The sequence below is a fragment of the Zalophus californianus genome, chromosome 12 (assembly GCF_009762305.2).
Source record: "Zalophus californianus isolate mZalCal1 chromosome 12, mZalCal1.pri.v2, whole genome shotgun sequence".
Classification (NCBI taxonomy): domain Eukaryota; kingdom Metazoa; phylum Chordata; class Mammalia; order Carnivora; family Otariidae; genus Zalophus; species Zalophus californianus.
Genome location: NC_045606.1, coordinates 98,625,769 through 98,653,667, shown reverse-complemented (window position 1 = coordinate 98,653,667; position 27,899 = coordinate 98,625,769). Strand labels below are relative to the sequence as shown.

At 39.9% G+C, this 27,899-nt stretch overlaps 1 protein-coding gene across 2 annotated transcripts in view; it reads right to left on the bottom strand.

The window, feature by feature from the left end:
* The window catches only part of CNTNAP2 (contactin associated protein 2), a 2,031,041-nt gene that overhangs the window by 295,054 nt on the left and 1,708,088 nt on the right, over positions 1-27,899 (bottom strand). The gene's annotated exons all lie outside the window — the stretch shown is intronic.

Sequence of the window (27,899 nt, the reverse complement as noted above, 5' to 3'; positions counted from 1 at the left end):
GCAGGACTTGTTAATTGGGCTGGGCTCCAGCAGCTGGGAAGCACCTCAGGCAACTGCAAAGCCCTCCACTAGCTCCTGGAAGGTGCTGTTTCCCCAGCACACTCAACATGGCTTAGATGGTAGTTAAAGGCCATTCACCAGGTGTCCACCCTATGAGGATTTACAATCAGAAGGTATTATGAGATTAAGAGAACGTCCATTCTAGGATGCAAAAATAATTCCAAACACTCAGAACTTCTCCCTCTTCCTGCCTAACACAATTCTGCCAAACATAAAACAGCACGGTAAATATTCCTTGCGGATTATATGCAGATAATTGGTCTTACTTTCAAAGTTTGGTTATTAGGACAACTTCTCAACTCTTAACACGAAGCAGTTGGATAGTCTTCACAGCACTACTCAAAATGCATTCTATAAATCTGACTGGGAATAAAATATGGTCACGCATCCCTTGAAATTACAGTCAGTTTAGCTATTCCATTAGCATATTTAAAATTGTAATTAAGATAAAGTTTAGATGCTGGGCTGATATTTATGGAAGCCATCAACTGTAGAGTGGGAACTGTATCTCCATTGACCCCAAAGTGTTTTTAGAGTGCGTATGTAGAAAGAAAACTGTTATGTACTTTCATTTCAGCAGCCATGTAACTGTTCTCTCTAGCTGTTCAACACATTAATTTTTTTTTTGCAACTTCCATCATACCTCCAGAGTGTCCTAGCTGGAAGCCAAAGCCATATATTTTCTGAAAGCATAACAAGAGAGATTCATACCTATTGTTGAGGGCAATTAGCAAACTCTGCAAAGGAAAAAAAAAATCCCATATTTTCTGCAGCATTATGCCTGGAAGACTAATTAGAATATTCCTTATTATGGCTGCTTTTCTAGCTGCTTGGTGAAATTTATAACTGACATTAAGTGTAGAACTTTGGAGTTGTACATGTGTTGACTTTGCTGAGCTCATCATTACCTCACTAGAATAATCAAAAGAGAAAATTTACAAATGCAGCAAACAGAATGATAAAACTCACTCAAATTAACATCTAAAAGAGTAAATGCCTGGCCAAAGAAAATCCAAATCTACCTCATGGAGCACAATCTTTCTCGATGGCTACCTGTCTAGAAAGTGTCACTGAGGTTGGCAGAGTGTGGAAGGCAACTTCTGTGATTAATGGACCCTAATCAATGCCATTTAGGGCTCAGCAAAGTTGAGAGTTCTGGAAGCTGAAAGGGCCCAAGCCGAGTGTTTCAGCTACATCAGGAATAATTTTCCATTTCTGTCAGGCCATTAATCCTGCTAAGACCATGCAATCCTTTCCTTTTTTTTTTTGTATGGTGCATGTGTAACCAAAATGAATGTTCTCATCTATAAAGGGAAAGAAATGATGAAATTAGACCAACGTTTCCCAAACTGTCTTGATGATATGATTAACTCGGATGTCTGTTAAAAATATAGATTCTCTTTTCTCTGATGAGATTTGGACTCAACAGTTTGGAGTGAAGACTAAGACTCTATATTTATCAAGTTCCTTTGCAATTGTTTTTATTAGATGGATAGGAAAAATAAAGAACTAGGTGACCTTTATAATCTCTTCCATTTACAACATTGCATGAATCCATCATCATTGTCCACACCAGATGCGCCCTTAAGAAAATAAGAACGAAATCTTTTCTTGATCAGTAAACCGATTACCAAAAAAAAAAAAAAAAAAAAAGTGGAGAGAAAGAAAAACAACAAAAAATTGGTAGACTAGATTTGCGAGAAAAAAGATTCAGAAAAGAAATCTAGATAGCTGGGAAAGACTAAAAGTGCTACATAGATTCTATTGGCTAAACTTTTCACCCGGTTACCATGACAACCTCCATATATGCTGTAATGTAGAGAAAATTAGATATTAACCTGGATGGGCCTTCGCAGAGAGAGAGAGAGAGAGAGATCTTTCAGACCGTGCTGATTTAGGCTGTTCCGTGGACCACACTCCTAAGGTTCTCATCAGTTCTTCTAGTGGACCTTGCTAAGAGCTGAAATCTCCTGCTTTTCTCACACAGAGTCATGTGAAAACCCAGAGAGAAAATTCAGGCTACAGTGAGATTTGTTAGTTCAAAGCACCCTTGGGTTAACAACTGCTCTATAGTTTGCATCAATGCCTCTATTAATATGTGAGAAAGCTCAAGAACAGTGGATGTTGCTGCTGCTTAGAGGACGTGTTTTGACATCAACGATGTGGGAGAGGTTTGTGGTTAAGTTTCTAATAGTTATACAGCGATTTGGTTTTGACGACATGTTTAGCTTTCGGAAAACCTCAGGTACTGATGTGCAGAGTCATTATTTCCACAAGTGAAGTCTTGGCTAGCTTGTAGCAAGACGATTAGGGTTCTAAATTTTATTGGAATGTAGCAGTTCTAAAGAGTAGTCTTAAAGGGTTTTAGAGCCGAAAAGAATCATAAGGAGAGTTAGAAGGGGTAGGAGGGCATCTAGTCGAAACTCTGTGATTAAAAACATGAGAAATCGAAAACGCAGAGGCTATAACTAACCTTCCCCAGGTGGGGAGATGGGCAGAGACAGGATGAGAGCCCGATTTGCTCTCTGTATTCCAAAGTCAGTGCTCATTATACTACTCAAGCTGCCGCTCATTTTATTCTCCCCACATAGAATACTTTGAATGGTTTTCCTACACTGAGAACATTTTCTCCATTTTATGGGCTAAGCCCCCATTTCTCAGAAGGCAATGGCTGAGCCTGCTGCACCGTGCTAAGGGAGATGTGCGCAGGCCTCTACTCTTGCCTCGCCTCCTCTTCCAGGCCAGAAAGTCCTACATTCTGTGGCAAAGCAGATAAGAGTTGCGACAACTCTAGGAAGGAGGCTGTCATACTGACGTTAGAATCTGTCACCTAACCACATATGCATTTTTGACGTAGTGAGACGTGTTTGCAAACATTTCAACATCTCAAATATTTATGAAAACCTTCATTCATTAGAATTAAAATAATATAGAATGGATGTTTTTGGAGGGTTCACCCACACTTTGATTTCAGTGATGAGAATATCAAGCAGATTACGGCAGAGAATGACAAGGAAGCATGTGTGAAAAGGGCCATAGAGAATAAATAGTCTAGAAAGAGCAGAGGTTGGTAAGGATTGATTGTCTTGAATACCAAGGCAACAGGAAGTATTCACCTCTTCCGTCGGCTGCCTCAAAGATATGAGGCTGAGTTCCCAGAACTTGGGGAAAGGAGAAGGCATAAGAGTGAGTCCTAAGAGCAGGGTCTGATGGCATGGCCCAGGGAAGAAGAGGTTGCCTGTGAAGAATGTCTTGTACTATGAAGGATGATAAGCTTTAATAATAATATCCCATGTGCTATTTCATGATTCTCAACTTTAGTAATAACCTGTAATCTGTTAGAATTATATTAGTTGGATTATAGTGTCCATATTCAGGGTGAGGTAACACAGAAAAAAGCCAAATGTTACAGGCACGAGGGTGACATGTTCGGCAGGGAGCGCTGAAGAGCTAGGAATGAGGGGTGCCTGGGTGGCTCAGTTGGTTGAGGGCCTGACTCTTGATCTCAGCTCAGGTCTTGATCTCAGGGTTGTGAGTTCAAGAGTTCAAGCCCCATGTTAGGCTCTCTGCTGGGCATTACTTTAAAAAAAAAAGCTGGAAATAAGAGGGAGAGTTGACCCCTCGGAGAAAATATACTCCCCACACACTTCCAAGAATCACTGATAATACTAAGAACAAACCTGGATTTCCTATCATAATGTATTATGGAGGATTAGAGTAGTTTATTCAGATGTTAATTGAAAGCGTGGCTTCCAAGGCTAGAAAATTTAGAGACATGGTTCCAGAACCATGCAGAGGTTCTCTTATGACCAGAGGTGTGTACATACCACACCTTGTTCTCTCTGACTGGGGCTAGGAGATGAGGGAGAAGCATAACAGATGAAGAGACATGCCTGGCTGGCATGGAGGTCACAACTTCCAAATACATGAGTTTATCTGTGAAGCTGAGTTCTAACTATCCTTGGTACCTTGAATTCTCCATCCTATATCTAGCTAGCTCTCCAAGGGTCAATTCTCAGGCTATAATGAATTAATTTCTTACATTTTAAAGATTTATGTGTAAGTTTATTATATAGGGTAGTTCGTAAGTGAAAGAATTATGGAGTAAACTATCTGGCAAATTGCACTCTCAAGGCCATAGATTAAAAAGGTGACATTTTCTACATCTGGGTGTTGTTCTGCTCAGAACAGTGTCTAGTGCAGGTACTTCTTTATTTTAGTAAGACCTTAGAGTTTGTTATAAAAATATCTCGTTAAAGTTACTCTCAGGGCCTTTCCTTTCTCCACTACAAATGCAATTTCAATGTCTGATGAGCTTCCTACTGGGGAAGAATATTCATAAAATTCCAGAAGGCAGAGTATCTGGAATTTCCAACTCAAGATTTAAATTGTGAAAAAAAAAAAGTAAATTGTAAATGCACATGAAAGAGGGAGAACTTACAGAAGGACGGTGTTAAAAGATTGAGGCATGAATTTTCAAGGAAGTTCCATGGCCATCAAACCATCTCCAAGTCTACCTAGCTGTTTCATCTGTCCCAGATCAGAAAACAGAACCTCTAAGCTGGCAGCTACTGAGTCCACCAGGACATCCCACCCAAGAAGGATGGTGTAGTTGTGTGTGTATTTCACAGCACAGAATGAAATGCTCTTTACGCCTTGTCTTCCCCAACCTTGGACAGCCTGGGGGCACTGCTACTAGAAGGTCAGCGGGCATCTCTTCCCGAATACAGGCAAACATCTTCCGATCAGACAAGAAGTATTCAAGGGAAAATAGAAATAAAGAGAAACACAGAGATTCATCATAACAAAACAACAGATGAATATTTAAACTAATTTAAGTATGACCAATGAGCTGCATAAACTGTATCATTAATCACTCTGGCACACACGAGCATGCTTTCTGGGCTAAAAATTATGCCATTAAAATTCAGTAAAACTCAGTCACAGTGCATCTCTCTCTACTGATTGGGGTTAATGTTGATGAGTCCCAAGTTTATGATGTATGGCCTGCATTCCTCTAGAAACTTTTGTTTCCTCTCTTTATCTTCGGGTCTGGAAAAGGAGATCTGGGGAATGGGTCATTTTGGAGGAACTGTGGAGTTGAGTTGTAACTGGGACATCTTGTCTCAGCCTTCTAACCCCTGACAGCGGTAGTGTGGCAGTGCTGTGTGTGATGGGGGGGCGGGGACGAGATGCTACAAGTGAAGCTTACGCAAGTCACTGGACACAACGGTCTTCACTTATGATTGCCTGTGGGCTACTTGGTACTGCTGCCTAAGCAGGAGCCCCACTTCAGGATGATGTTTTAGGTTCGTATTTCAAGCCTGAAGAAGCTGTCCTGACAACAGGGCTTTCCAGGCTCTGTTCCTGTCATTGTTTCCATCACACTGATGAGCTGGCAGAGAGTGTGGCCAGGAGTGACAGTAGGCACAGGGGCTCGGGTCAGGGAGATGAGAGCATTCGGCAGCCATTCTCAGACTTCATGAGAAAAAGACGAAAAGCTCCGTGAGCAGTAATAAGAGATAAGAAAAAAAAAAATGGACATGCCAGGATGGCCCAGGCAGAAACAACATGGGGCACACCAAGAGGGCCACGTGTTTTCACTGCCACAGTCTCCAAGGCAGAAGCAATGCTGGACATCCCTGAAGGATTCTTGCCTATAATTCTATCTAGTTAGTTAAATGTTATTCGTATTTAGAGCATGTGCTCCATCATTTTATTTATTTTTCATTTTTTAAAAAGATTTTATTTATTGGAGAGAGAGAGAGATTGAGACCATGAGCAGGGGGAGGGGCAGAGGGAGGAGAGTGACAAGAAGACTCCCCGCTGAGCAGGGAGCCCAATGCAGGGCATGATACCAGCACCCCAAGATCATGACCTGAGCTGAAGTCAGAAGCCCAACCGATTAAACCACCCAGGCTGTGCTCCATCATTTAAAAAAAAAAACAACAACCTCCTTCGTTGTCATCACGAAGCTCTGATGTAAAGAACACTCAGGACAAGTTTCTAAGTAATACTTGGATCAGGTTGGGGCAGAGGTACTTGAAGCAAGAAGGAAACAGAGTACCCAGGGCAATGTGGAGCAATGGGAAAGACCTGGGGGAAGAGGAAGCAAGGGAAGGCATTCAAAGCCTTGTGGAGCAGCCACAATGTTCTCTTCATGCAAGCTGTCCCTTCCCACCCACAAAGCAGATGGAGGCAGTGAAGTATGGGAGAAAGCCAGGGCAGGAATACAATATCTGATTCTCCTTCTCACCCCACCTCCACCCCCATCCTCCAGGCCTAACTCTGTATAGCCTTGGGTTAATTGCCTGGGTCTTTGGGGGCACTGAGTGAGGAGAATTGTCTGTGAGCCACCATGGTCCTGCAGCATGGGCACCGGGCTGTTCCCCTGTCTGTATTCTCTACTCTAAACCCCGAAAAATGCTCACACTGACTTCTTGGCTCACCACTGTGTCCCCAGGGCTAGCTCATTTTCTGGCATCTAGGAATGCTCAACAATAGTCATTCAATTGAGGAGGTCCTTGGTTCTTCACAAGCCAGGTGTTTCCTCTGTCACTGGACTCCTGGAAACCCCTCTCATCTTTCAGGACTTGGGGTTGGGGGACGCCCCTTCTAGAAAGCCGTCTGTGATGCCTCCCCATTCAGATGGACTTCCATGGTCTACTCGGGGCACCCTGTACTGACTTCTGGCATGGCAGCATTTCACAATATATTTTACTTATTTATTTACAAGACTGTCTCTTCCTGCGAGACCCTTTGGGGGTAGAGAGCATGTCTTGTTCTTCCATGTCCCTAATCCCTAGCTGAAATTGACTCGCTGGTACATAATAGATGTCTCATGCGTATTTGATGAATTTCATTGAGTTGACTCAGTGGGAGACTAAGTCTAAAAAAGCAAACAACAAAAAAGCCATCCTGCCCTAATTCTGAAACTGCTTGTCCAACCATCTTGGCACTATTTTCTTCCTGGCTTTATTGTTAGAAATTCAACAGTCTGCAGAAAACAGGTAACTAAAACAGGTGCTACTTGAAGATGCAATGCGTGTCTTGCTTTACGTGGGCACAGGGTCGAGAAGAAGACATACAAGAAATTATTCAATAACCAATTCAGCGATCAACGGTCTCAGTGGAGAGTGGCACCTGTTCCTAGGAGTTGCCTGAGATTTACCCCCATCCCAGTATTTGACCTTTTCAGTTTTTCTTTAATTATGGCAGAAATCAGTCCTGCTGGGTTCCTTTTTCACGCTCACCTCAGGAAACAGATACATTGTGTGTTTCAACAAAGTTGTTTGAAGAAAGATAATTAAAGGTGTTTATTGTAAAAAAGAAAAATATAGCTGCTTTGGCTTAAGCCAGATTCCATGGTTTTAAGGCAGATAATGAATATATCGAAGGAAAAAAAATACTGTTTTACTAAAACGGTGGGGTATACAATCATAAAACTCCTGCTCTAATCACTTAGTCCTTCCAAAGCAACGAACGACGAATGGATAAAAATAACTCAATGCCTTTAACTAGTGTATTTCTTAACTAAAAATGATATGAATTCTCAGGCAAAGAGAATTTATCAGCAGTAAAAATCCAAAAGTTCAGTCATTTACTTCAGAAATCATAATTTGAACTCCCCCCTTATATGTTTTGGGGAGAATATGCCTGCCTAGACCTCATAGATAGAGAGTAAAAAAAATAAAAAAATGTAGTCAATCTGAGATTGGTGATGAAAGTAGCACGAAAAAAGTAGGATGAAAAGTAGTTGCTATTGCTTTTTGTTTTGGTTTGGTTTTGGTTAAAAAAAAAAAATGTGACCAGCAGGTCATAACCCTGAGTGTGTGCAGGATACAGAAATTTCTTTTCATTGGCTTAGCATGAAGGTTAAAGAAGAACAAAAGTAACCCTACCTTCAAGAGGTGTATTATCCAGGGTGGAAAGTGGACAGATAAACTACTAATTATAGCATAAATCTCAGTCACATGGCCGCTGAGGGTGAGGCAAAATCCTTTGGGTTTTGGTTGTTTAGAGAAGCCAGTCAAGAACACTCAGAATGAGGTAGATCAAAATTAGGTGTTGAAAAATGTAAGATTGAAGGAAGTTAAGACTTCAGGAATCAAAAAGAGGAAGCAACAAGGTTCCACACCAGCAGGTGGGAAAGCTGCGGGCCTGTGGGAATGATACTGGATGGTCCGAGTCCAAGGTCCCTGAAAAGCGAGAATTCCTCACGTGATGCTGGAAGATGCATTTTGAGGAGGCTAGAAGGCAGCCAGGGGTGATCTGGGGCCACACTCAGGAGGAATATGAATGCCACACTAAAGAAAAGGCCTCTGCAATTCTTTGGAAAATATTTTCACTCCACTAGTCAATACATGCGCTGACATACTACGTCCAGAAAGATTCCCAGCCTAGCTCTGTTGCAGATGGTGCTAGGCCAGGGAGACGGCATGGAGCAGGGCCAAGAGAGGAACAGATACTTGCTACCAAAACAATGCTGAGGATTTCAGATAGTGATTTCATAAAACCCTAAGGTTGCTGTGACCTTGGGTTCACTGGGCTTCACATTTCTGGGAGCCCCGGACCATTTTAGAGGAAAATGACCCTGTGACCCATCCTCCTCAAAGACTTTTCACTTCAGGAAAATGAGCTAAACAAATAAACAAACTCTGTTCAGTGAGAGCCCAGCCCCTGACAGTATCTGATGCTGTTTCGCAGTGAGAGTCAAACTCTCTCCATGGCACAAATGAAAGTAGGGGGCACACATTTGTGTGACAAAGGTCTGGGTTGTAAACCGCTGTGGAAGATGATCCTGCATACTGGAAGCCATTGGTCTTGGCCCCCTTCTATACTGAGTGACATGATGCCCCAGCTCTCCTCTCCCCGTGCAGCCTGAATGCCCAGTGTAGTTTCAACTACAACCTCAATTCCTCAAACCCTTGTGTTTTCTTGGTTTTCATTTTGTTCCTTGTTTCACATGACTCTAGCTCCTTGTGTGATTTTTTTCCCCTTAGTTGCTAGTACTTGGTTCTTAAATATATTTTTGAAAACTCGACCAACATGCTTATATTTACTGTCATCCTTTAGAAATGAATTTTCTGCCCCCAGCACAGATAATCATTCGATTCTATCTTACAACCATAAATATTACAAATAAATAAACTGACGTTAAGAAATTATGGGAACTTGACCATTACTATCATCAGCCCATAGTTACAGAGTCTTCATAAACTACCTGGTATCAACAGCTCAATAAATCAATAGTTAGCTGCAGTTGCAATTAGACCCTGGGTCTCTTGTAGATATTCATAAAGCCTCCGAGATTAGATGTGAGATTGGTATCAGAAATTACAGGTACTGATCATGTTACTTTTCACTATATGATGAAAAACATGGTTTCTAGGGAGCAGCATGAGCTCCTGGGATGCTCTGAGAGAGGTCTTGGGATCTGTGTGTCTCTGCGAATGCTTTTCTCCATCTTTCCAGGGAATTTTAACAGGAAGCATTTGTGTCCTATGAAATCTCCCACAGGAAGATTAAAAACGTCATCACTGCCTTTCACAAAAACAAAAAACCTTGGGCACTAGAACTGTGGGTTAGCAAACCCTATTTTGACCAGGCATTCTATTACCTGTTCTGAAGCAACATTTTTCACAAGTAGGATGTCGATTTGGAAGGGGGTAAATGGACTACAACTATGTCATTCACCAGAGTACACTCTACCACTGTCCGTTTCTAAATCAGCCTAACATACATGGGCATTTCTTATTAACCTCCACGGTGGGAGGCCTCGACAATGCTTTTCCGACTGAGTAGTGTTGCAACAGCTTTAGAATCTAAACTAGTTTAGATCAACTAGTTTAGATACTAGTTACAAGCCAGACACTAGTTAAATTCTAGTTTTAGTTTAGATTCTAAAAATTAGAACATGGGTACAAAACAGATTTGAGTCAAGTTTGTGAAACCAACCTAAAGTCCCACTTTAATTCATATTATTAATATTCTTTTAATATTATCTCTTTAGTTACTATCAATTTTTGTCATAAGCGGCCTTCTAATTTAATAGAAATGAAAACATTTTAACAACCCCAAGAATTTTTATTACCTCCATTATACTTGCTTCAATTCGAATTATTTCCTAAAATGGAGTTTCTTTGTTTATCAAATGAACTGTGATAACAGCAATTAGTTTCATAACACCCTGATAGATTTTGGAAAGGAGTTCATTGTTTGGGAAATGTTCATTTTCCTTCTGTCCATTTCTGGGTCCAAGTCGGGCAACTGTAGGCAGATGAGAAGATAGACAATGGGTTTGAGGGAGGACTGTGCCCAAGGAATATTGCTAGCGTAATTTATTCTGGTCTAGCAGGAGATCTTGCGTTTTGTGTCTAGGCATCATTACAAAGCATGACAGATGGATTGGGTTTGAGGAAAAATCTGTCCTGAATATTTCTCTTCAAAATCCAGAAATGAATAAGCCTTTTCTTTTTTTGAGCCTTTGGAAAGGGGGATCACTACCCTGGCGATCTATGAGTCAAGAAGACTGAATAACTAGACAAATCTGTGGAAGAAGTAGAAGGAATGATATTTCAGAAGAACGCCTCTTCTTGGAAGTCTCCCTTGTAAATGCCATAACTTAGCACCTAAGATTATTTGAAAACCTATGGGATTAGGGAAAAGATACCTTCTTACTTGACAACGAGAAATTTCCACAATACATCAAAATGTTAGCTGGGTACTCTGATGATGGGAACTTTTTCCTTCTTTACACGTCTCTGCTTCTTCCAGAATTTTTACAATGAGCACGCATGACTTTTATAATCAGAAAAAAGATGTTCCCTTTGAGCATGCTATTTCTCTTGTGAAGCCTTGGGACTCTGCTGTTCTCTTTCATCTCGGCACCTCTGCCTCTCTTCAAGTGCTTTTCAGACACGCACAGTTCGATGAGAGCACTCACTCCTAAAGAGTCATCACGTGAACCGAGCTGGCTTCCCGGAGGCCTCTGAGCGACGTCGGAGTTGAGAGATAGCGGTGGGTGGCCACAGCAGGGAGGGACACACTCAGAAAGGCCATGGTGGAGTCATCAGAATAGTTCAGGCAATAACAAATCCAGCTCCAGGGCTGGCATGAGGGGGCACAGGTGTCATGACCAACACCATCTCTGGGCAGAGGTCTGGGGTCCGCAGTAGAATCAGACCCTGCCTTGGGAGGAGACAAGCCCACACGTTTCCTCTGTAGATGACATGCAGATGTGCTGGTAGGTGCAAGAGACTGGACCTCTTCATTCAAAACTGGTGCCCGAATCACAGGCACGTGTGCTTTTTATGTTTGCAGACAAAAGTAAATGGAACTGCACGGCTCGGTCACAGTCATAGGGCTTGTCAATTTTCTGGGCTTCAAAAAAAAAAAAATTCTTGTAAATGTCGTTGTAAAGGAAGAATGAATTCTGAAGCAGATGGACCCTTTCATTAGGCTCTGGCACCATGTTTTTGGATAAAGTGAGTTGGTGAATTGGAAAAGATTAGGGTTTGAGATCCTAAAATACTGAAAATATGTCTCCTAATCCATCAAATCTACAAAATGGTGTTGAAATCTCCCACCTGGAAACTTTCATTTTGAAAGCTGCTTATTAACCTCTGTGTATTCTAGATAGAAAACCTGGGGGGTGGGGGAGGGAATCAACTTTCCTATTGGCATTAAGGCAAAATACATGCAGAAATATCTGTCTCTGAAGTGAAGCACCCATCGGAGGATGAAAGAGGCATGTGCTCGGATCTGGGGATGTTTTAGGGAAGCTTGGAAGTGGGGTTCTAAAATTTTCAGGTCAGTTAGCATGTTGGCTCCGAATAAAGTGATGCTAAATAGTGTGGAGGCTCAAAATCACGTGGGGTATCTGACCTGTGACGACATGCACAGACCAGCAGCAGCAGAAAGGCAGGTGCGCTGTGACCCTGGGCTTCATGAATGCCCTCCTGGCTTGGGTGTTCCTTACCAGGAACAGCTTCTCTGTCCTAGGGTTTGTGAGCAGGGAGCTGTTTGCTCTGTTTTGTGGAGTTGAATGTTGAATGCAACACAAAAGAGCCCGAGGAAACCAGGGGAACCAGTGCAGCCAAGACCTCAGCTCTGACACATTCGACAGACTAAAAATTCCATGAAAGCTCCTTAACCACCAAGAACAAGGCTGCTATTTGCATTGATTTTTAGCAAAATAAATACCATCCGATGTTCTACAAATTAAGGAGGTAGAAGTGTGGATTTCCTTTATGCAAATGGCCAGGGATTTTTCTATCAAGCAGCCGTGGACAATGCTGTTATAAAGTGCTCACTCCCAGAAAAAAAAAAAATGCTGCCTTGGACCATAAAAACTCTAGGGCGTGCTTGTGGGGCTCGACAAGAATGTGCTAACATTCTTCTCACAAGAACTTCACATTAACAAAAAAACAAAAACAAAAAAACCAAACAAACCAAAAAAACAACACGAACTTACTCTAATTTTCTCTCCTCAAACTTTCTCTCAGTTGGGCTTCCTTCAATTAAGGCAGCAGGCTTTAGACTGTGGTCTGCCCTAATTCCTGCATGGCGCCGCAGTCTGCCGTCAGCTGATATTTCCAGGTTTGTTCCACCAGAGTGTTTGCTTTCTTTTAACCTGGAGCTTTTTCTTCTTTAATTAGGATCTTTGTTGAGATCGCTAAACTGTGGGGAATGGGTTTCACTAATAGGTTTCAAAAGTGCTCCTGGATCCCTTCACAGCCACAAGGAGCGGTGGGCGACTCATGGTGGGAAAGATGGCCGAGCCTACGTTTTGGTAACATTTGGGGAGTGGGCAGAGCTGCCCTTCTGGGCTAAGGTTTTCTGTTTTATCGGTAGAGTCTGATGTGTGGATTTAGGGAAATTGACCCAAGTTATGGTGAAATGGTGATTTGGATGTCTGCCAGATATCTAGCAAATAAAGAATGAGAGATTTCATTCCTCAAACGCCCTTTCTCAGCGGATCCACGTGGGACGTTTTGTGGTGGCCGCTGCTGTTACGTGAGGTGAAATTATATTCCATTCTTAAGCTTATTACAAAGACAACATCAAAGAAAGGTGGGATTCTTTCATATTTACTTCTATTTCTTTTTAAAATGCATGTTCCAAGTATCAAGTTTCAAATGTGGTACTATTGGGTGCCTGGGTGGCTCAGATGGTTAAGCGTCTGCCTTCGGCTCAGGTCGTGATCCCAGGGTCCTTGGATCGAGTCCCGCATCGGGCTCCCTGCTCCTTGGGAGCCTGCTTCTCCCTCTGCTTCTCTCTCTCTCTCTCCCTCTCTCTCTCCCTCTCTCTCTCCCTCTGTCTCTCATGTATAAATAAATAAAATCTTTAAAAAAAATAAAAAAAAAATAAAATGTGGTACTATTGGGCAGTCCCCGGCTAGTGAATGGGTTCTGTTGCAAATTTTCACGTGTGAGCTTGTTGCTTGGAATTCAGAGCCCATTTTCCCATAAATGCTATAGTGACTGAGTTCCAAATGAGGACTTTAACACCAACGGAAAGAAAATGAAATAATTTGTGCAGAGAATTCAGCATTGCAATCATTCGGGAGCGTTGCATTGTTATGTATATTTCTAAGCATTAATATATATGGTTCAAAAACTAAACTACTCTGCACCTTCTGCTCTTTTGCTTCCATGATCATGGTCCTTTACTTTGCAGCTGAAAATAAACCACACAGGTCCGTTTTACTCATGATGTTATTTAACTTTATTACAAATAATACTATATATATAAATAACTAAATATATATGCCTCTGCATCAGACACTATTTGTGTACCTAATCAATAGCTAGTCTCACATTTTCCTTTACTGCAGAGCCTATAAGCCACGGATACAAATAGATTAAGGCAATTAGAGAGATTCTATTGCTCATGCCAATAATTGCTTAGGGATTAGCATATGATTCAATGATTCAATTCTGGTCAATGATACACAAGTGGAGGTCCATTTAATAATTTATAAGACAGTGTTTTTTTTTCTTCAAACATAGAAATAAAATACAGTAATAATCTCTTTCTGTGGGATGTTGCCTCTCTATGTGCAATGCCTAGAACTGTGGCAGCCATTTTGTAAGAATGGAGGGTGGGGTTAGTGTCTAGTAGATATTTAAGGAATATGTTCTGAGCACAAGATTCTCTACTTCTTGAAATATAATGACAGTAATACCTCTACCCATTTAAGTTCTTGCACCGTGGATATATTGGGCATTCACTGTTGACAGCACATAATCTGCTTACTTAGAGCTTTAGTGATAATTCAGTTCCACTATTTATTCTGCATAGAGGAAAATCCTTGAAACCAGCACACTGGAACAATACTCTCTTACCTTGAATAAGGTCAGTTTGAGAATGAGTTTCTATTGTCAGCATGTTGGGATGAAGGTGGAAAAAAAGGAAAGTACATTTTACAGTCCTCCTGGATTGAATCTATACCACATACTTTCATCGTTGTAAAAACTCCCAGAGTATCAGCTCTATGTTCCTTTATCTCATCACTCATACATAATAGGAGCAAATTTAAACTATAATGAGGTACCATTTTCTTCTTAAGCACGTTGTCAAAGAGAAGCACGATGGGACACTCTGTTGGGGAGCTTGTGGGAAAACAGCCATTGTTATAATTCACTTGCGGGAGGCTAAAGGTATGACTTTTTCAAGGGCATTTTGTAAAAATCTTAAAAAATCAAAATATTTCTTCACTTAAACCCAGAAAGTCCACTTCCAGGAATGTTTCCTACAGACAGGCTCTACATACCCACAAAAGATGGACTAGGATATTATTGCAGTATTACGTATAATGGTAAAGGAGTCACTTATGATACTCTGATATTTAAAGATAAAATTACTTTTATCTTTGGAAGTTAGAGATCAGGAACTTGAAATCCATGAAAGAAAATAAAAGCTTAATTAATTCTTGAAAACTAAATAGAGTAATGAGTGTGAATATTTTATTCTCCTGTTCATTATCAGTGTGACACACTTCACTAGGCAACTATGAATTCATTTACTAGATTCGGTTTTGTTTTTATTCAGAAAATAGAGTTCAATTATTTAAAGATGGTATAACCACTTTCCATTTCTGGTATTATGACAGACTAGGAGTTCTGAAAATCTCCAAAATAATTCCTATAAATGCTGCATAAAACAGAACAAGTTTCCTTTTAATGCACAGCTGAGCAGTTGAGAAAGTAAGCAAAACCCCAATGGCATCAAAAGGAGTGTGGAATAAAGATCACAGTGTTGAGCAGGCACTTCCCTGGGGTCACTTCCTTATCTTGGAAAACAAGAACATAGAGTTGCATAGCCCTCCAGGGACAGGGAAATGTGTTCGGCTCCCATAGGGTGAAGTGTTGGAATCTAGAAGCTGCACAGAGCTGAGACCCCTCAAGATTCTATCTCCAATCATAGGCCCGGCTAGGAAACACACCTGACTGCCAGCCACAGGAAATGGTGATGAGTCATCTGTCTTAGCCAGGATACCAGATTACCAAACAAACTTTCTCCTGAAAATTCATGATCACAAGCCTGCCCTCACATAGGTCTATAGTTTGAATTTCCATTATTTGAGTATCCAGGAAATCCCAAGCCAAGACATATACATAAAGTTGCCTTGAGACTATGTATCAAGGGACCTAGCAGAAGCAAACTCAAATCTCAGGACAAATCAGCATCAGCCCAATAGGACATCTGCTCCAGAAATTGCAAACTGCAAAGAATAAAGCAAAGGATAACCAAAATTTACAAAACAGAAAGAAGTAAGTCATTGTGAAAAGTGTCAGAAAAAAAAAAAAAAGCCCTAGACCTTCAAGATAACAGAGTAAGCAAGACATAAAACAAATGTATATATATGACTTAAAAGATACATAACAAGAATTTGAAAACATGAGAAAAGAACAAAATACCCTCTAGAAAGTTGGGGAGATTTAAAATGAACCAAAAGGAAATTCCAGAAATAAAAAGTATAATCAGTAATAGCCCAAACCTTGAAACTGGACATACGAATGGTTATGTATTTATACAATGGCATACTCTACAGCAATAAAAATAAATAGACAAAACTACACACAACTGGAACGAATCTCAGAAACATGTTGAGTGAAAGAAGCTGGACACAAAGAGTTCATACTACATGCTTTTACATATCACAGTGTCTATTTCAAAAAACACATCAAAGCCACTGATTTATATATTTTAAATTGGTGAATTATATAATATGTGAATTGTATCTCAATAAAACCATCAAAAATGCATTTTGATACACTAGCAATAATTAGAAAAAGTAATTCATTAAAAGATATTATTTACAGAAAAACAGATACTACTTGCAATTACAAGATGTGCAAGAATTTCAGCTAGAAACTTTAAGAACTTTATTAAAAATCAGCAAAATGGGGAGACTTACTCTATCAGAGACCAAGTGCCGTTAGAAAGATGTATCAATACAGAATGAGATTTGTGCAGCCTTGACAATATGACCAAGGGAACAACACAGAGAGTCCCAAAAGAGACCCCTGTATGTACAAAAATTCGAAGTACGTTGATAATGGGGGAGGCTATGCATGTGTGGGGGCAGAGGACACACAGATCTCTGCACCTTCTGCTCAACTTTGCTGTGAACCTAAAACTTCTCTAAACAATAAAGTCTAAAAAAAAAAAAACCAAAACTTGATGTATGACAATGGTGGTTTTGCAGGTCAGTAGAGAAAGGATGGGTTGTTTTTTTTTTTTTTTTTGCCCATTATGATGATGGAAAATTTCATTACTTACACGTCAAAAATAAGAAATTGGATCCCTATTTTGTACCATTATCAAAAACAACTTCCATATATACTAATGGCCTAAATATAGAAAAAAAAGTTTAAACTTCTAGAAGAATAAAAAAAGACATTATCTCTATGGCATGAAGCACAAAGGAGAAAATTTTTATGACACAAAACAGAAACTAAAAAAATTGAGAAATTCTACTGTATTCCAATTAAAATCTGTGCATCAAAATATGTCATAATCTAAATGAGAATACAAAAGTAAGGCTAGGACATGACCACTGCAGTGCGTACGAGTGTTGATATCTCATCAACATAAATCAGGGTAATTGTCAAAGATATAAACAGACAACTAATATTGAAGAAGCATGAAAATAGGCTCAATCTCACCACTAATCAGGAAAATTCAAATTAAATTAGTTTACCCTCATCAGTTTATATGATCAAACTGGTAAAAGTAAATTTGCCCATCCTAACTGTTATGGAGCAAATTGAGTCAAAATAACCTTGAGAAACTTACTTGGGAGTATAAATTGGTAGAATGATTTGGGAATATCTAACAAAAGGTTTAAAACCCTGTAATTTCACTCTGAGATATAGTTACCTTAGAGAAACCTGCATTTAACCACACAGAAGCAGTAAATGAATTCTCAGAAGAGTAATACTTGCAATAATAAAAAACTAGAAGCAATCTAAATTTTCACGAAAGAATATATAAATAAACTGTAGTATAGTCATGTGAACGGAATACCATTAAACAGAAAAAAGTAATGAAATAAGATGCTTACGTCAGTATAAATAACTCACAGAAACATAATATTGAATGAAAAAGCAAGTTGGTAAAAAAAGATATATGTGATACGATGGTATTTATTTAAAGTTTAAAATATGCAACACACACACCTGCACATACATACACACACAGGCAGTCTTTGCTTTGCATAGTTCTGATATGCAACAAATTCCTGTTACTCTGGTTCAGTTGCTATCAGTTCACTATTCTAGTCTCCCAACATTATTCAGATTTCAGTTACCATGGTATATAAAGTGTGAGTAATTAACTGCATTAGGTACAAGTTTCTTTATCTAAGATGCATAATGTTCAAGTTTCATCGCTGCCTCTTCTGTTCACAAACACCTCATGGATGACAGGTATGCACCGTGATCACTGAGCAATCCTGGCACTTCTTCCAAAGTCTGTTGATGCTTGGTCACTGCACATCTGTGGTTCTTTTCACACACAGACAGCAAAACATGCAGCTGTGTGGCCTCCCTGTCCTCCAGTGATAAACCTAGGGCAAAATTTTGCAAGATGGATGCTGGAGAGGGGGATTTGGTCAACAAAACTGGAAGTGACTAAGGAAATGAAGAAGTGGTAATGCTGGAAATGAAATCTGAATTGAACACAAATGGAGGTAGAGAGGGAATGACTGATGGTGCCATGGTCTGAGAGACTCCAGCTGTGCAGCCAGAAGAACTTCGTGAAGCAAACTTAGCCACATAGATAAGGAAGTGGTTGTGACCAAAAAAAAAAAAAAAGATGGAGATGTTTCAGAGGAAGTGACACTAGCAGAAACATTCGCATTACAGCAACTGTCCGAGATATTTCACGACATTGAAAGAACAAAGGTTAAATGTTGGAAGCTGATTCAAACTCAGAAAGGAGTTTGACTGGAAAAATATGTCTTGCTCCATATCCTAAGTCATACAGTGAGAAGAAAGGAAGCACTGTTTGAACTACTCCGGATGGGTTTTTGTTACAAAGAAATAACACATCTTCATCTGCACGTGTCTAATGCTTTCAGTCACAGCATACCGAATAAATACTAGTTTTATCAATTTTTTTCTTCTACATTCATCACTGACAGTAAGAGTTCTAAAATATTTAAATTTTTTGACAAAAATTCTTCAAGGTTTTGGAACAACTATAGTATCTGCCATTGATTATAAATACTGCCTTGAATGGTTTCAGCTTACACATCTGTTTTTATGTCCCACCTCTGTACAAAGGGAAGACTGCCCATAGACACATCTATGTGATAGGTGTAAGATGCAAATATGGAAGTGAATGATAAATAACAAGTTCAGCCTATTACAGTCCCTTTGGAACATATGGAAGAGGAAATCTGATAACAGACCCACAGGGAACTTCAACCATATTTGTAATGTTTTAAGTATTTTATCTCACAGTGGCTATCTGAAAATTATTTGATTACTGTATGCCTTTCCGAAGCCTGAAATCTTTTATTAGAAGAAAAAGAAATAACCATGTCACAGAAAAAGAATGCTTTCCTAGAAAATAAAAGCGATAAAAGGAACCCTGGAAAATATAAGTAGTCCCTTGACATGGGTTGTCAGTCCCACAAATGCAGTGTAAAGTCTTTAAGGAAAAATAGGAGTTTCTAGAAAGCTCGCTGTTTCTTTGATTATAAGTTGCTAATACATAGTGGAGGAAATAAAACTGTACATGCTCACCTAACCCCTTCTATCCAATTTACAGGCTGTTACATGATTTCAAGAACGAACTCTCTGGTTGAACTCAGAAGCACTCTGAAAGCACATCAGATTTTATGGTCGTTAAGATGTTTGCCATGAAGAAATGCCCTGTGAGGGCAGTAGAAAGATGTTCATACCCCGTTGCTAGGTCATGAGAATGTTATAAAGGAATCTCAGACATGAGAACCAAAACATGCCTTTGTGCTTTAAAACTTCTCAATTTATGCACTAAGAGGGGCAAGCTCCCATTATTCTGAGGAACATTTCAGCATGGTTCTTTTCTAATGAATCTAGTAAAACAAGTTGTTGGATATGGTATTAGTGTCCTATTGCTACTGTAACAAATTACCACCAACTCAGTGGCTTAAAACAATATGACTTTATTACTTACAGTTCTGTGAGTCAGAAGTCTCACATGGGTCTCTGGGGCTCAAATCATGGGTGTCGGCAACACTGCATTGCTTTCTGGAGGCTCTCAGGGAGAATCATTTCCTTGCCTCTTCTACCTTCTAGAATTCCTTGCATTCCCTGGCTCATGGTTCCTTGCCTCCATGTTCAAAGCCAGCAAGAGTTAAATGGAGTCTTCATATCACATCCTCTTCTCTTCAGTCTCCCTCTTCTACTTTTAAATACCCATGGACCTACTCAGGTAATCCAGGATAATCTCCCCATTTGAAGATTTCTAACAATCATATCCGTAAACTCCCTTTTACCACAGAAGGTAACCTATTCACAGGTTCTGAAGATGAGGATGTGGACCTCTTTGGGTGGGGGTGGCATTATTCTTCCTACCACAGGTATGTTTTTGTTTCAGCTGCTGTACAGGAATTCAAAACCCTGGCACAAGATCCAGACATTTTATGGTATTGTGGATTTAATGGATGAGTGTAGAATGCAAGTAAACCCAGGGCTGGAGATCACTCTTACAAACAGTGTTGGGAGTTTTGAGTGATGATACAAAGGAAGCCAGAATCTTACCCTCAAACAGAGTATCCGAAGCAGTACAATCACTATTACCACGTTCCTACCACTGATGTAATCAGCCCTAGAGCACAAACTCAGTCAAGTTTCACAGTCAGTTCTTACAGTGCTTAGTTTATATTGGGGGATAGATGAACTTTCTGTGTTACTAAAGCCAATCACAAATCTACATTCCCAGAGATTTGGTGGGAGGTTTCATTTTCACATTTTGATACTATTTTCAGCCGTAAGTACACACAGATCTATAGTTTCAGGGCTTTAGACGAGGTCTAGTTTATAATGAGACATTATTTCTACGTTGTCAATGTACAAGACTGCTTACAATGGAGAATATCATACTTTCTCCATAAGCAGCACAATTTATTTGTCTGAACTTTAAAGAATATGATATTTCACCTCTGGTAGACTATTGAGGCAATTGAAGTAATCCCCCAAGTCCAATGAAAAAGCCCTATATTTTCTGAATTTACTTTGTTTTGTTGAAAGCACTTAGATGTCTTTTGAAATATGTGTTTACTTAATAGAAGACAAGGTGCCATTTTCCATCAATAAACTCATAAAGGAAAGAGATTAAATAATGAAATGTATACAGCACATGTACTGCATGTCTTTGCTACCATCAATGCTGCAAGAGCCCCTGAATCATTTAGCTCTCCATCTTTTCCAAATAAGTGTTTCTGTAAAAACTGCTCTCAGAAATGACCTTTCCTTCTGTTTACATAAGGCAAATCAGAGGTGCAGATGAGTCTTCATAAACATGTGAGCCAGAGACGTAATAGCTTAAGAAATTTTTGCTGGAATGTTCTATATATTCTTATGAGAAAAGGATCTGGTGCTCAGCGAAGCTTAGCCCTGACTTGAATGTACAAATTATTGTGAACATCTACTCAAAAATTGAGAGAAATTATTTGAATTGCCCATTTACATGAAATAACAGAATGTGAATTAAAGATTTCTCCCATCAATTCTTTTTTTTCCTCTGAGCACATGTTAAAACAAATAAACCAAAGACAAAAAATAGAAATCTTCAGCATTAGCCACCTGGTATCAAATCTATAAGCGTAATTCAGGCCTCCCCCCCCGCCCTTCCTCTGGAACATACAAGTTCCTCTTAAGCTAATTGGCATAAAGCAGAATTTTTTGTTTCCTGTTTGTTGTTTGGCTCTGTCAGTATCATGACTTTCAGATGTTGATAACACTATTCTCTGTGCCTGGGCTTGTGCTTTCATGAGGTTTTGTGTTCAGAATGGGTGATTTAGGTAAAATGGATCTGTGGAGATTTGTTAGTAATATGTACATCTTTCTGTGTTCCGAATTGTGTTCGTCTTTTCCCAAGATCACAAACGTGTGTAGGATTTTTAAAAGTCATAGACACCGAGTCAGACTATCGAAAGCAAGGGTTTCCTAGGGGAACATGGAGCCCAGGAGAAACACCTTTACAGAATTATACCAAATCACAGTGACTTATGTTGTAAACCATTTTAGGGAACAACTGAATCAAAACAAAGGTCTCTTAAGTAACTAAGCAAGAATCCTAAAACATGCTGGACCACTGAAGCAGAACCCTCAGAAGCTTATTGGCTTGCTCAGATCAGTCCTCCATGGATCATATATTTCTAAAATAAGATAGAGCTTTTTGAGGGAAGACATTTGTAAGATGCTGTTTCACCTTTAGCCCCAATTTTCTAGTTTATGACATCTGCACATTCCTCTTGATGCCATTTAGCTATTTCAATGCCCTTCAGCATCTGTCCGTTCCTTGAGCAGATGCAGGGGAAGTGGGCAGGATGAACAACGGGGCCTCGGGAAGACATGATGGTGCATTTGTTTGCATTTGAGGAGACGCGGCCCTGCTCTCCACCTTGGCATCTCCAGGAGTCCTTCAGGGAGAACTATACGCAAAGTTTCAGGTCTGCTTTTGAAGGTTAGGTTCTCCCATAAATAAATGGAAAACATTTATTTAGAAATGGAAAGCATTGGAAGGATGGCAAGTTACCAAGAAAATCTGTAATTGGGAACGTGTCCAAGAAAGAACAGAACTCAGTCTGGTTGGAAACACTTTCCTCAGGAAAGTAGAATAGGACACCTCAATTTACTTCGTGACTCTCATAGACTTGCTTCCTAAACTATCTGGATTAGCTAACGACAAGGAGATAGACGTTCAATTAAAAATTCTTTCCTGGAACAGGTTGACAAGCACTCCATGCCGCACTGTTTCTTCCTGTCTGAAAAACTGAAAAAATTCGAGTTCTATTTAAAAATCTAACCAAACTATAACTAATAACAAGGCTAAGAGGTTAGAACAGAAAACATTTCTGTGATGAAAGATGAAGCATTTTAATTAAATTTTAAAGAACAGGAGCCAAGAAAGGAGCCCTCTTTGTTTATAACGTTTTAAATGGATATTCGGCTGGGTCATTTGTTGTCTTATGAGAGCTTGCTGGAAGAGGTTCCACATGAGAGAATAATATAAAAAAAAAGCCCACAACTGATGTAGGAAACTAAGGGTCCTGCATCTAAAGGACAAATGAACAAAGTTTCTCATATTTCATAAAAGGTACTGTTATTCATTGGAAACTTCGCACAATACCTGCCAGACTGAACATGAGGTATTATTAGCTGAGTTCACATCGTGGAGCTTTCCTTGTTAATGTTTTTAAGACTTAAAAGGTTATTTTAATTCTATCATAAACTAAGAAAAATTTATGTGGTAATAATTCTCATTAACAACTATACAATTTATGTAAAGCAGTCAATTGAGAAATACCTTATTAAAATACAAGACATAATTACATAGCAGAAATTATGTTCTAGGGTTGGCATAATGAAGAATTTGGAATATTGGAATACTTACTTCACCATGGTTTAAAAGAGCAGTGCTTACAACGACCCAGTAGTATATAAACTACATGCAGAAACATTTTGTCTCCTTGTTCAAAGTAAGACAGATTTGTTTATAAGTTATATACCATCATTTCATTTGCTCTATTGCTAATTTACTTTTGCAATAATTTTAATATTTGATGAAATACTATTACCATACTGATGAAATAAGTTACCATAAATCCTTTCTTTATGGAATCAACTAATAAATCACTTAGATTTGTAATAGATATTTTTGTTATCTTTATTATAAAAATGTGCATATAATAATCTTGATTGAGCACAGCATTTAGGCTAGGCACTGTTCTAGGCAATGGGGACCCAGAGATAAATTAGAAGTAGTTTTTGCTGTCAAGAAGCTAATTATCTATTATCTTAGTGAAACTCCTATGAATGAACTCTCTTTATAAGGAAACTAATCAAGCAAGGGGAGAAATCATCATGTACAAATTTAATAAATTATAAAGTTTTGTGAAGGACAGTGGTCAGCCATATAAAACATTTTTTTTGAATACAAGATTTCCATATACACCCATCTAATGGGATTGACAATACAGACAATCCTAGGGAAAGACGGAATGTCTTTTTCACCAAATTCAACTTATGGTGGCCTTGCCAATTTTTAATGGTAACTCCTCCCCCGATTCTGTCTCCTCCGTACCTTTCCTCATTAATGGAACTGGAGAGGAGTATGATCACTCTTGCACTCTTTGGGAGTAAATTTAGGGTGAATAAATTTCAGCTAGTATATTAGCAAGACTTTTTTCTTTATATTAGAATTAAAAACTTTTTATATGCTATAGAGATTTCAGGCATTAGTAAGCCGATAGGAAGTATTAGTGATTGGAGAAGTATGCTGGATGCAAATTTACCCTACTTATCAAGTCTAGTCCTTAGGGATTCTGATCTCATCCCTTCAGGGTGACTGGAATGAGAAATTATTAGAAGGATCTGTGCATTGTCTACTGCATACCTCCAAGCTAGTCCCTGTTGCTTTCTTGGGAAAGACATGGAAGCTAAAAGTCCTTGAGAACTCATCTTGGAGCCACTGAGCTTTGTGACTTCTTGGCTCACTTCATCCATAAAGTAGAATGTGCTCTGTCAACACAAGATTTTCCACCTGCCTTCCTGGCATTTCTTGTATGAGCAAAGGCAAGCCCCCTGATGTCTCCTCTGGGGGTAATTCAAATATGCCTTTCATCTTTGTCTCCAAGTGCCACATAGCTTTTTAAACACGGACGACTTTTTGGGTAGCATATACTTAAATTTTTATATGCATACATAATAAGCACTCCTATTTAAAAAAAAATTAAATAACAACAGCAACAGTAACACTCTTTGAGCTCCCTTTATGTGTAAACGTTATGCCAGGCTCTGTAGCAGGTACAGGGACGAGCAAGACTGTGTCCTGGACTGAAAAACCCTTACATTCCAGTGAAGAAACTAAAGCGATTTAAAAGAAACCGAGGTAGTGAATTCAGTATGAGAATCTGAAGATCCTAACTAATAAAGTATTTTTAAAATCATTTTTTCCTCCAAAAACATCAAGATTTAGGGCAAAAGTAAGTGTGTCATTTAAATAAATCTTACTGGCTAACTCAAGTATTTTGTATTAAGAGAAATGATTGAGTATCATAATAAATGGACAATAAATGTTGGTCTCCATTCTTAGCCTGCAGTTGACATATGACCTTCAAAGTGTTTCCACTCTCTTTGAAACTATATGCAAAATTTTGCATGCATCTGAAAATGTGCATTTTTCTAGCAATGGGGAACACAGGTAAGGGAATTCTTCATTCAGAAAACAAAGTAAAGATTCACTGAACGCTTGTTCTCAATACATGTTCAGTCTCTCAAAGCCTTATGAAATTCTTCATGAACATTTTGCTGTCATTTTAAAAAAGTGTGCTTATTATCTTCCCACCATGAAAAGACATGTGGGATTGGGGGGGGTGGATGTGGGAGCTGAAGGAGAGAACAAGTATCTTGTAGAAATTTGGAGATGCTCTACTTTTCTCATAATAATTAACTATACATGCAGCTAATTACAGTGCAGAAAGATAGCATCAAGCCATGGAGAAAGAATTTGTGAATGTAATGGTCTTTGGTAGTAGCAAAATCATTTTTTAAGGAATGACTTCTAAGCATAAAATAACTTGTTTAATAAAAAATGTACATAGAAAATGCCATCCATTGGAAAGCCATGAATATAAGGGTGTGAACTGATGAATAATTAAGCTTATTTCTGAACAAAAGTTGATGCATGAACTCTATTTAATAGCTGAACTATTAAAAAAAATACCAACTTGAGGGGTGCCTGGGTGGCTCAGTTGGTTAAGCACCCAACTCTTGGTTTCAGCTCAGGTCATGGCCTCAGGGTCATGGGACTGGCCCCGCATCAGGCTCCGTGCTCAGTAGGACGTCTGCTTGAGGATTCACTCCTTCTCCGCCCCTCCCCCCCAGCTTGCACACACACTCTCTCTCTAAAATAAAATAAATCTTTAAAAGAAATACCAATTTGAAAAAAAACAGATCAGAGAATCCTACAGAAATATTTTGTAACATTTCCACATGCTCCAAGAAAAACACTTTATTTTAAAGATCTTTCTCACAAGTGTTAGATACCTAGATGGTATTAGATACCGAGATGGCTCCTTAGATAGATCCCTTATCAAAGGAGAAGAAATCCTCACATTAATATGCAGCTTTTCTACAACCCAAGCTCATATATGTATATTATATATATAAGTTTTAATTTAGCTTAGAATAAGAGGAGTCCTGATTCTTTTATGTCAGCCATTCTTGAACAGGTGACTCTAATTACTGCAATAGTGACATTAACCACCAAGTTCTCTTATACTTCAAAGATACAAAAAAATGAATTTTAACAATAACGAATCTGGTGTCAGCAATGACAACCATGTGACGGGATCTTCTGGGTGGGTTGCTCTGCACCTCCATGGGGTGAGTCGCTGCCGTGGACTCTACATGAGAGCCTTGCTACATGCTAAGATCTGTGCTGAGTCCTTGGCTGAAAGGCGAAGGTCCCTGAGACAAAGTTCTGGGGCTCAAGGGACTGAGAGGCTCTGTGGTAGATCTGCTTCTCTGCTGAACTAGCTAGATGTTTCTCGACCATTGTAGCAGGTTGAATCATGTTGCTCCAAAATTCATGCCCACCCAGAACCTCAGAGTATGACATTATTTGGAAATAGGGTCTTTGCAGATACAATTAAGATAAGGATCAAGATGAGACCATGCGGGGATCGGGGGCCCCAATTCAGTGAGGGTGTCCTTGTGAGAGACAGAAAAGCACACAAAGACCCATAGAGAAGGTAGAAGGCCATGCGAAGCCAGAGGGAGAGACTGGAGTTATGTAGCCCCAAACCAAGAAGTGCCAGGAGTCACCAGAATCTGGAAAAGGCAAAAAAGGATCCTTCTCGAGAGCCTTCTGAGGGATCCTGGCCCTGACAAGTCCTTGATTTTGGCCTCCTGGCCTCCAGAGCTATGAGAATAACATTCTGCTATTTTAAACCACCAAGTTGGTGGCGATTTCTAAAGGCAGCTCTAGGAAATGAACATAGCTGTTCCCTTAGGCACATGTGTGTAAGTCCTGGCCCTCCGCAGAGCTCTGGAATCCAGAGCCAGGGGATCTTTCTCTTGCTATGCAGAAGGACGAGGTTTTCTTGGCATGGGTCTGGGAAAGCCTTGCTAAACCCCAAAGGCCAAGGCAGGACTTTGGAGCCCATCTGCCTGGATTAGATTCCAGCTCTTCTGTTTACCATGTGACCTGAAGCACATGACTGAAGCTCCCTCTGCCTCGGTTTTCCCATCTGTAAACTAGGAGGAGACTATTACCTTCCTTATAGGATACCTGTGCGGATTAAATGAGGTGATCTGTGAGGTGTTTAAACTACACGTGACACATGGTAGGGACCTCAATACATGTTATTTATAATCATTATTATACGATTATTAGTACGTGACAATTGTTCATTCCTGGGTTTTGCCACACAGGCCTCCTCAGGAGGGCACAGGGTGAGCCGTGCCCACGGCCCAGAAGAGCGCCGGGAACTGAGCTTTGTTTCCCTGTGAACAGGACTCTCTTCTCTCAAACGAACTGCTCTGCAGGGTATCGACTTCACACTAAATTAGATCATCTTCATCTTCTTCCTTTCAACACTTCTTAGTTACCCTTCATTGCATGAACAGAGCCTACTCCACCCGGCCTGCACCTGATCAGGGACCCGGTGGCTGTGTGAGGTTTTCAGGGCTGCTGTGGCAAAGCACCACAAACTTAACACAATGGAAGTTTATCCTCGTACATTGTGGGGACTAGGAGTTCTAAGTCCAGGTGTTGGAAGGGTTGGTTCCTTCCGAAGGTGCTGAGAGTCTGCTCTGTGTCTGCTCTGGCTTGCAGGGCCCGGTGGCGACCCTCCACATTCCTGTGTCGTGGCAACGCCCATCTCTTCCCTGTGCGTGTCTGTGACTCTGTCTTTTCCTCTTATCAGGACACCAGTCCTACAGGATGAGAGCCCACCCCGTTCCGGTGTGACTTCACCTTGACCTGATCATCTGCAAAGACCTATTTCCGAAGAAGGTCAGCAATCACAGGCACTGGGGGCTTAGGACTCCAACGTATCCTTTTGGGGGACATAATTGGACCCACAGCTGTCCCCATACATAAATGAAGCAAAA